The sequence below is a fragment of the Microcaecilia unicolor genome, chromosome 1 (assembly GCF_901765095.1).
Source record: "Microcaecilia unicolor chromosome 1, aMicUni1.1, whole genome shotgun sequence".
Classification (NCBI taxonomy): domain Eukaryota; kingdom Metazoa; phylum Chordata; class Amphibia; order Gymnophiona; family Siphonopidae; genus Microcaecilia; species Microcaecilia unicolor.
In genome coordinates this window covers 22030627-22041304 of record NC_044031.1, presented here as the reverse complement: position 1 = coordinate 22041304, position 10678 = coordinate 22030627, and the positions used below count along the sequence as shown (strand labels likewise).

General features: G+C 43.8%; 1 protein-coding gene across 1 annotated transcript in view; it reads left to right on the top strand.

Annotated features, from left to right (window-relative positions):
• LOC115463276 (zinc finger protein 271-like) overlaps positions 1–10678 on the top strand; it is a 972359-nt gene that overhangs the window by 43702 nt on the left and 917979 nt on the right. The window lies entirely within an intron of this gene.

The window sequence follows — 10678 nt, the reverse complement described above, 5'->3', positions numbered from 1 at the left end:
GAGTTAGAGAATAGAGCTACAGGTTTAGTAACGTAGTAAATGACGGCAGATAAAGACCTGTATGGTCTATCCAGTCTGCCCAACAAGATAAACTCAATTTACATGGTATGTGGTACTTTATATTCATACCTGAGTTTGATTGGTCCTTGCCTTTCTCAGGGCACAGACCATAGAAGTCTGCCCAGCACTGTTCTTGTACTAAGTTACATAGAGGCATATTTTCAAAGCACTTTGGGAGGCTAAGTTCCATAGGTTTCTATGGAACTTTGGGAGGCTAAGTGCTTTGAAAATGAGCCTCATAGTAACATAGTACTAGAACGTGTGGAAGTAAAATCATTTTTTTACTTATTCCAAAAGTACAAATACTAGGGGACACTCGAGGAACATATATGAAAATGGTAATGGAATTCAAACATAGATACTATTGGAGATTCTACATGGAATGTTGCTATTCCACTAGCAACATTCCATGTAGAACAAAGAGGCTGGTAATAAAAGTACCAGGTTTTTAAAACATCTGTGACACTTTACTACACTTCAGTGTCGTACAGCGTGATTTTACAGTAGACACCTTGGATGCACGCCTATGATGCAGTTCTTGCCATTCTGCTTTTTTCTTGGACGTGTGCAGTACATCAACACATAACAGTGAGACAGTTCTGCGCATGTGCTAGGTGCTTTCTCTACCAAGCTGCATGTAGGCTTCCTGCGTATTTCATTTGCATGCAATTTCCTTTGAGCATTGATCACTGTTCCACATTCAGTATGTTCAGCGGTAGCTTTACAGTACTCAGATGTTAGCGACGACTTTTGAGCATTGGCCTGTTAATGCACCCTGTCATGCACATGGACATGGGTTTGGTTCCCCATTCCAGTTTTCAGGTTTTAGGGTTGGTTGATACTGGAGGAGTTTGTGGAGAAGAAATTCATGGATCCTAGGGGAAAGACAGTTATTTGCACAGTGGCAATGTTTAGGGGGTAGATACCTATGTGTATTCAGAAAATAATGCATGATTTTTGTCCTTTAACATGTGTTAAATGGCAAATCATGTGTTATTTTACCATAACAGATGTTAGTGTAAATCACTGGGGACTGCATAATAATGAGTACAAATATATGCAAAACACCTCATTATTATGTAAATCAAATAATGCAGGCTTGTGTTGAATTCTACAAGCTGCATTATCCTTGGAAAAATAAGTAGTAGTAGTAGAAGAAAACGTCAATATTTCATCTAGATATTTTTTAAAGATATCCATGGTAGCCAGAGTCCTAGGAAAATTCAGAATATGCAAATTCAGTCTTCTGTTGTAATTTTCCAAGGACAACCAGTCTATCCACATTTGCTGCATTTTAAAATGCTTGCAGGCTCTTAACCTCTAAACTTGCTCAATTTGACCCAAAGAATCAGTTTTGAAACTTTCCACCATCTTGCTCAAGGAATCAAATTTGCCAACCAAAGTCGTTACCTCAGTCGACGTCTTCGTAACAGTTAAATTCACAGCTTGTCATGCTCTCCAGATGGACTCCAAAGTTACTGCCACAAGGGCTTCTAATTGGCCACCAGCAGCTCTCCGCTTGACGTTCCAACCTGACCTAGTGCAACCGACGCTAACCCGTCTCTAGCAGTCGATACACTCTGAACCGCCGCTCTTGCTGCTGGGCACAGCAGGAGGCCTGCAACCGGGGGAGAAAGATATTTCATGTTCCAACGGGGTAGATGCTCCTCCGCCTTCCTCTAAAGCTGAACTTGCACTCCCAGCATCTGTCCTTGGGGACCCGACAGTGAAATACTCAATCCTTAGCTGTGTCAGGAACACAATAGGACCCAGTGGGGGCAGAGTCCTAGCTACCCTTTTCCTCTTAGTGTACAGCATCAGTAACGAAGAAATCAGAAGCAAACAGCATCAGGGATCAGCCTGTGTAGAACTGCCGCCATCTTGACTCCTCCCCCTCTCCTGCTCGATTCTTTTCTTTCCCCTTGCTCCATCCGCGCTCTTATTCTCACTCTTGTAATCTCTCACCTTGACTACTATAATTCTCTCTGTGCTGGTCTCCTCTCTCATCGCTGAAATGTCTACAGTTAGTCCAGTCTACAGCAGTTAAACTCATCCGCTGTGCTCACCAGTTCAATCACTTCACCCCACTTCTTCATCTTGAGCACTGGCTCCCTGTTTCCTCACACATTCATTACAAATTGCTTATGTTTGTCTTTAAGTGCCAAGCTTCTTCACCACTTTATCTGAACAAACTTCTGATCTCCTACACCCCCTCATGCTCCCTTCGTTCTTCTGGCAGTCTCCTCTGTATCCCTTCCCCTTCTGTCTTTCGCCTTTCACTTTCAGGTGACACTGCATTCAGTTACCTTAATTTGTTTAAGTGGAATAACCCTCCCCCTCCCTTAGGTCTGCCACCACCCTACAGTCTTTCAAGGTTCTTCATAAAACCTTCCTCTTTTCTTCCTCCTTCGCCTCTCTTTACTTAATTCTTCTCCTTCTCTCTGTCCTTGCCTTTTCTCCTGCCCTCTCTCACCTACTTTTCCTTGTTTATCCCCTCTGCTTCAGTACTGAATCATTGATTTGTTTTGTTAACTGCTTAGTTGCCAGTGATTGGATCTATTTGTGGTATATCAAATGTGGGAAATAAAAAAAATAATAAAATAATCAGGACTAAGACTATAAGATAGGCCTTCTCCTAGGAGGCCAGAAAATGATCACCTAAAGTATCTATAGTTTCATTGACTATCATATTATATTATCATAAACAGTCACTCTAGCTAAGATTAGTTAAGAGACGGCTGAGGGGGGATATGCTTGAACTCTACAAAATCCTGAGTAGTGTAGAACAGGTAGAAGTGAATCAACTTTTCACTCATTCAAAAAGTACAAAGACCAGGGGATACTTGATGAAATTACATGGGAATACTTTTAAAACAAATAGGAGGAAATATTTTTTCACTCAAATGATTGTTAAACTCTGGAACTCATTGCCGGTAACAGCGGTTAGCGTATCAGGGTTTAAAAAAGGTTTGGACAAATTCCTGGAGGAAAAGTCCATAGTCTGTTATTGAGGTGGACATGAGGGAAGCTACTGCTTGGCCCAGGATTGATAGCATGAAATGTTGCTACTATTTTTGGGTTTCTGCCAGGTATTTGTGACGTGGATTGGCCACTGCAGGAAGCAGGATACTGGGCTAGATGGTCTGACTCAGTATGGCTATTCTTATGTTCTTATCCTTTATCTAGATCATGCTAAGACGGTCCGTCCAGATTTTCAGTGACACTGTCTGGGTAAATGCTGCTGAAAATCTGGGTGTAACTCCTGCTCACTCAGTCATTTGTATAGGAACTGCTCCTGCCTGGATAAGGGCAGCTGAATCTCAGACCCTTTATATTCTTATCTAGCCCTTTAGAAATGACTCTTCTTTAATTATTTTGAGACACATTTAACAGGCAGACTCAAGAAAAATGTCAGGAAGTATTTTTTCACGGAGAGAGTAGTGGATGCTTGGAATGCCCTCCCACGGGAGGTGGTGAAAAAGAAAACGGTAACGGAATTCAAACATGCGTGGGATAAACATAAAGGAATCTTGTTCAGAAGGAATGGATCCTAAGGAGCTTAGCCGAGATTGGGTGGCAGAACCGGTGGCGGGAGGCGGAGATGGTGCTGGGCAGACTTATACGGTCTGTGCCCGGAAAAGGACAGGTACAAATCAAGGTAAGGTATACACAAAAAGTAGCACATGTGAGTTTATCTTGTTGGGCAGACTGGATGGACCTTGCAGGTCTTTTTCTGCCGTCATCTACTATGTTATGTTACTATGTATAAACATGTCTCCATACATATATCACTTGAGCGAGAAACTAAGTATCTGAAAACTTGCAAAACGTCTACATGCAGATTCTCTTTTCCCAATCTTACAATTTCTGCCAATGTGGAGAAAAAAGACCTCAGCCCAACAAGAGATGCACTTAACATTGCAAGTCTTTTCACTCAGCCAGCACTGGTCAGAAAAAAACCTCCACTATGGCAATTGACAAATCAATTTGGGAACAAGGGAAAACTGCAGTGGCAAAAAGCAGGAACAGGACCAGCAGACAAGGAGTCCTTGTTTTGCAACAGCTGCTTCAGGGGATAAAGGCTTATTCCTTGACCACAGTGATCTGGCCATTGTTCAGATCTACCAGCAGGTGGAGATAGAGAGCAGTGAACTCTGTCTTATAGTGTGGTAAGCTCCTTGGCTAGTCAGTATCCACCCAATATTCAGACCGCGGAAGAAAGCCGAACTGTCTCCCACTGTCCATGCTAAACCTGGATATTCAATGCTGGGCCGTTTCCGGTGATCGGCATTGAATATCCGGTTTAACTTTGGCCAGTCCGACTTTAACTGGCCAAGTTGATTTCAGCACTGGCTGGTTAAAGTCAGACCGGCCAAAGTTATTCTACTCGTGTGATGGCTAAATATGACCACCAAACTTGGCTGGTTTGTCTTTGAAAATCAGCAGATAGACGGTTATATTGCATTATATAACCGGCTATCTTTAAGCTGCTAACTGCCTAAGTGCCGTTTTAGCGGCCATTTTTAAAAATATCAGGCGGTATGTGTCTTATCTCCAGCAGGTGGTGAACGGTCTGTTGCAAGCTCCTACTTTCATCTGTGTTGTGGCTCCTGTTCTAGGTTTCCTGGTTCAGTAGAGCCTGGGGGTGCTCAGGCTAAGCGGTGCCGGCTTTAGGGCATACACCTGGTGGTGCCAGGTCCGTTCTCCCTCTATCTCCTTCCTCACAGAGTTTTTAAAAAAGGAGAAAAAAAGGATTCCAGAAGCATTGCCTGCTTATGAGACCACTTGGATGTTGGAAGGGGTTGACTCTGCTGCTACCAGTTGTGTAATCCTGCCCCTTGTCCCTGGGGAGGGGAAAACACTTCAGCCCTAGAGGCTGGAATAAGAGAGACAATCAGCCTTAGAGATAGGTGCAACCAGTAAACTTCTTTATTGGTATCTCACTAAGCCAATACAAAATAATTGTTTTCTCTGGAGCAGGTTGTCACACAGAAAAGCCAGGTGCAAAGACTAAATAACAAGGTCTGCTCAGCAAAACCTTCCTAGCCATCACATATATACCGTTGTAAGTTTCGTTTCTCCTAAATCATGTGATTTCTCCTAAACTAACTTATGTTCATATATGGATTTTCCTGTTTCCTTCCATTACACAATATAGTAATATTATGTTATTTTTATATGTATACAAAATGGCAATTTCCTCTATTCTATCATCCTCTCCTGCTTGTGCTCACATGCACACTTTGTGACCATTGGCTAATCCCTTATCTGTAAAGCGTGATCCCAGCGTGCAAAAACCTTGTAGCAAACAAGTAGTATGAAACACCTGGTGTCCTCCTTCTCTGAACACGTATTTCTGTTTGAACATCTTGGACTCTGTAGGGTCCGCAGTCTCTCTTCACCATCAAGGTTATTTCCATGTGTATCTGCCATATATGGGCCGCATAGCCTCAGTTCCTTCTGAGTTTCTCCTTGGGAGGGGATGGCAGGGGGAGAGAAGAGATCGCTGGATATGAATGGGAGGGGAGGGCAGGGGAGAGAAGAGATCACTGGAGGGGAGGGCAGGGGGAGAGAAGAGATTGCTGGACAGGAGAGGAAGGGAGGGCAGGGAGAGAGGAGAATTGCTGGACATGGATGGATGGATGGCGGGAGGGCAGGGCAGAGGAGAATTGCTGGACATGGATGGATGAATGGAGGGGAGGCAAGGGGAGAGAGGAAATTTGCTGGATATGGGTGGATGGAGGAGAGGGCAGGGGAGAATGGAGAGTTCCTGGACATGAATGGATGGAAGGGAGGGAAGTTAGGAAGGAGATGCAAATGGGTGAAGCGGAGGGAAGAGTGGAGAAATGCTGGACATGGATGGAGTGGAGGGCAGGGAAGAGAGGAGAAATGTTGGACAAGGATGAAGGGAAGGAAAGACAAAGGAAGGAGATGAATACAGATGGAGGGGAAGGGAGAGAAGATAAATGCTGGACATGGATGGAGGGAAGACAGAGGAAGTACGTGCACATGGATGGAGGGGAGGGGAGTGAGGAGAAATGGTGGATAAGGATGGAGAGTAAATTGCTAAATTTAAGGGCTGGATCGGAACACTTTGAGGGCAGATGCTGAAACTGGAGGAAGGATATGGACAGGGCTACAGATGATCTTGTTGGGCAGACTGAATGGACCGTACAGGTTTTATCTGTCGTTATGTACTATGTTACTAGAAGGACACTGGAGGATGGTGGACATTGTGAGTGAAAAAATATCAAATGGAAAGAAGACACTGCATAAAACAGAAGACAGTGGGACCAAAGCAAATAGAAAAACTAAATGATCAGACAACAAAGGTAGAAAAAAAGTATTTTATTTAGAATTTATTAATTGGAATATGTCAGCTTTTGGAATTGTGCATCTGTGGTATTTTGCATGTAAGTTTCAATTTTTCTAGTATTTTTGCGTGCCGAGTCTGACTTCTTGCGGTAACTTTCCAGTTCAGTATTTTGCCTTCATATTTTTTTAATTTCTAGTTCCTTGTGTCATATCTGTTGTTATGTGTTTTTCATGTGTGATCAAGGTGCAATATTCTGCCTAGCGTGTAGTATTTGCAGCCCTTTTTGGTTTCTTTTGTCACTGGGTAGTGTACTGGTGTTTTAGAGCCTGGTGTAATTACAATGCTGCCTTGCCACGCATAAGGTTGTAGCTCGTCCTGTCCTTGGAATTAGTGCTGTTATGGTTTGGTAAGGTTATGAGTGTGTTTTTGCACAAGTTTGTGTATAGTGTTTTGCAGTGGAGAGATTGTGTGTTGGCCTTACTGAGGTGGCACCAAAACATCAGTAGAGCCTAAACTACGACACATTACCTCTTGAAGGATCTAAATTTAGAGCCTATGCATTTCTAAGGTCACCACTGGCATGGTATGGGAAAGGGGGTGGGGAAATACTACTGGAGAGGAAGAGGAAGTTCTGGGTAAGGAGGAAGGAAGGGAGAAAGAGCTGGCTTTTTTGCGAATAACCATAATGAATATGTATGAGATATCTTATACATATTCATTATGGTTATTCGCAAAAAAGCCAGCTCTTCCTTCCTTCCTTCCTCCATATTAGCATATTCATTTGCATATTGTTCACTTCTGTCTTGCCTCTGCAACAGAAGTAACCTTCTGAAAGAGTAAATCTTTACTCTCCAGGCAAGAAAACCTCTGGCTACGAAATAACTATTAGACGTAATAAATGTTTATTCAAATTGTTAAAGAAGCCAATCAGTAATTATTGAAATATTAACAAATAAACTCTCAATACAGTATAATATGTAGCAAATAAAAACAGAGTTTTCCCTGGGAGCTATCAATATGTCCATCTCCTAGTGTAGGCACATTGAGGCCCTCCATCCTCAGTTCTGTTTCCTGTTAAATACTTTTTTTCTTCCTTCTTCATTTATAATTATCTTTCCTACCTATTGAAAATGCATATTTCCAGAATATTCTGTTTCCTGTTATGAATCAAATTCTATCATTTATTCTTATTATATCGGCAGGGCCTGTCATGCATATAAGCATAAGTTTTGACTCTGTCAATCACAACTTACTTCTTGACACACTGTCCTCTTTTGGGTTCCAGGGCTCTGTCCTCTCCTGGTTCTCCTCTTATCTCTCCCATCATACCTTCAGAGTACACTCTCATGGTTCGTCCTCCACCCCTATCCCGCTCTCTGTTGGAGTTCCTCAGGGATCTGTCCTTGGACCCCTTCTTTTTTCAATCTACACCTCTTCCCTGGGCTCCCTGATCTCATCTCATGGCTTCCACTATCATCTTTATGCTGACGACACCCAGCTCTATCTCTCCACACCAGACATCACTGCGGAAACCCAGGCCAAAGTATCGGCCTGCTTATCCGACATTGCCTGGATGTCCAACTGCCACCTGAAACTGAACATGGCCAAAACCGAACTTATTGTCTTCCCACCCAAATCCACTTCTCCTCTCCCTTCATGCTCTATCTCAGTTGATAACACCCTCATCGTCCCCGTCTCATCTGCCCGCAACCTCGGTGTCATCTTCGACTCCTCCCTCTCCTTCTCTGCGCATATCCAGCAACTAGCCAAGACCTGTCGTCTTCCTCTATAACATTAGCAAAATTCGCCCTTCCTCTCTGAGCACACCACCCGAACTCTCATCCACTCTCTCATTACCTCTCGCCTTTACTACTGCAACCTACTCCTCACTGGCCTATCAATTAGCCATCTATCCCCCCTTCAGTCCGTTTAGAACTCTGCTGCACGTCTTATCTTCCGCCTTGACCGATATACTATATCACCCCTCTCCTCAAGTCACTTCACTGGCTTCCGATCAGATACCGCATACAGTTCAAGCTTCTCCTACTAACCTACAAATGCACTCGATCTGCAGCCCCTCCTTACCTCTCTACCCTCATCTCCCCTTAAGTTCTTACCCATAACCTCCGCTCTCAAGACAAATCCCTCCTTTCAGTACCCTTCTCCACCGCCGCCAACTCCAGGCTCCGCCCTTTCTGCCTCGCCTCACCCCATGCTTGGAACAAACTCCCTGAGCCCATACGCCAAGCCCCCTCCCTGCCCATCTTCAAATCATTGCTCAAAGCCCACCTCTTCAATGTCGCCTTCGGCACCTAACCTCTACACCTCTGCCCAGGAAACCTAGACTGCCCCAACGTTTGCCCACATCCACTCACTTCTCCTTCTGATTGTTTATCTGGATACAGCAGGTGTCCTTAGTCATAGGAGTCTCTGGCTCTTAGCTTCTGACCAGCAACTTATCACAAGTTAGCTCAGGCCAAAATGTCAAACCACAAATTTCTACAGCCTCAGAAAGGTATTTACCAGAAAAAGCACATTTATAATTCTCTTAAGTCTGCTCCCAGCTCAAGAGAAGCAAAATAGCTTATATTAAAACTAGAAATATGTATGGTTTGCACCTTTTCATGGCCTCTATTATATATATATATACACACACACACACACACACAAATGAATATGCTAATATGCTCCGCCCCATCTATCCTCCCCCCCCCCAAAAAAAAAAAATGAAACAGTCAAACTACGCCCATGGCAGGGATGATGGTCAAATTAGTTTCATCTTCTCATTTTAATTTTAGCCTAAATTCAAAGGCCCAGGATTCCATTAAACCATTGCCAGTTTTAATCCTATATAGAATTCCCTGGATGTCATCTCGAAACCCTGAAACCAGGATTAGACATTCTCACAAAGCCCAAATTGGTTTGGTAAATTTAACAAAAGATCATGATCCACCACATCAAAGGCGCTTGACCCGTCAATTGCAGAACCAGGACCTTGTTGCCTAAAACAGTCTTAGTACTATAACACAGCCTGAAACCAGACTGGGATACGTGCAGGAGACGAAAGCTAGAAAGGTAGTCAGAGAGCTGGGCTGCCACAATTCCTTCCATCACTTTGGCCAATAAGGGAATGGAAAGCAACTGGTCTGTAGTTGGCAATATCACTCAACAAGCCTGAGAAAGTTTTAGGAATAGGTGTTTGTCACAGAATGCCTATCACCTGCCTGGAGTTATCCCTGTGACCACTTAGAGGGTCTGCTCCTGAGCATGTACTCTACACTAGCACCCTCCTCCCACCGACTGGATCCCAACTTCCTCTGGAGTCTCCCACTCTCAAAATATCCCCAATGGTTTCTAGGTTACTGGGGCCACTCTCCCAGTGGTCTCACAGTTCCCAGAAAGCACCCACACACTCAACACAAAAACCACCAGGATTCTTAATCAGTCCAGGTGGCAGAGTCAACAAACTAACAGGTTTATTGTCACAAAACTTGAACAGTGAACAGAAAATCTGCAATCAGCAAACAGTAGCAGTTAACTGAAATATGGATTCATTATAAAACTGTCTAAAAATGTGTTTACTTTCTAAAAAGTACCTGGGAAGCTTAGGAAATACTGTTACAGTCTGAAGCAGGGTCTCAGGGCAGAGAGATCTCTCCTCTGCTCTCCCAAAACTGAGACTGGAGACAAAAGCCATTATATTCTGGTGGAATTGAGCTCCTGGGAGAATCAGAGCCCAGAACAACAAGTTTCAGAAGTACACAGTTTCTTACTTCCTATCTGTGTGCTAAAACTAGGGAGATAACATTCATTTCTCTGCCAGGGCTTTACAACAAGAAAGCGCCACCTGCTGGCCAATAAGAGAAATACACTTCAAGAAATAATTCCATTTTACAGGCTTAAAATCCACTGTTTCTTCACACCTCCCCCCTTAAGTGTCATGTCTGTGGCAGTGCCCACCTCAGACTTACCTTTCTGGTGGCCTCTGTCTGCTTCTGTGTTAGTTCTGTCTATGTCTTGTTTGCTGATTGCTTCACTAGATGGCACCTGTGTGGGCTATGCCTCTCTGGGGAGCCAGCATCTAAGATGGCTCACGCCTGTTCTGTTCCAGCTTCCAAGATGGCTCCTGTCTGTCCTTCCTGTGTGCTCACTTCCTATGTGTTTCAAGCCTCTCCTTGGTGTCAGTGTGTTTCCTGCTTCTGTCCTGCAGTAGGTGACATCATCTAAGCCTCCCCAGCCGCAGGATCGGATCCTGATGACGTCACCTGTAGTTTTACGCGATGACGGCCACACGACCCAGTT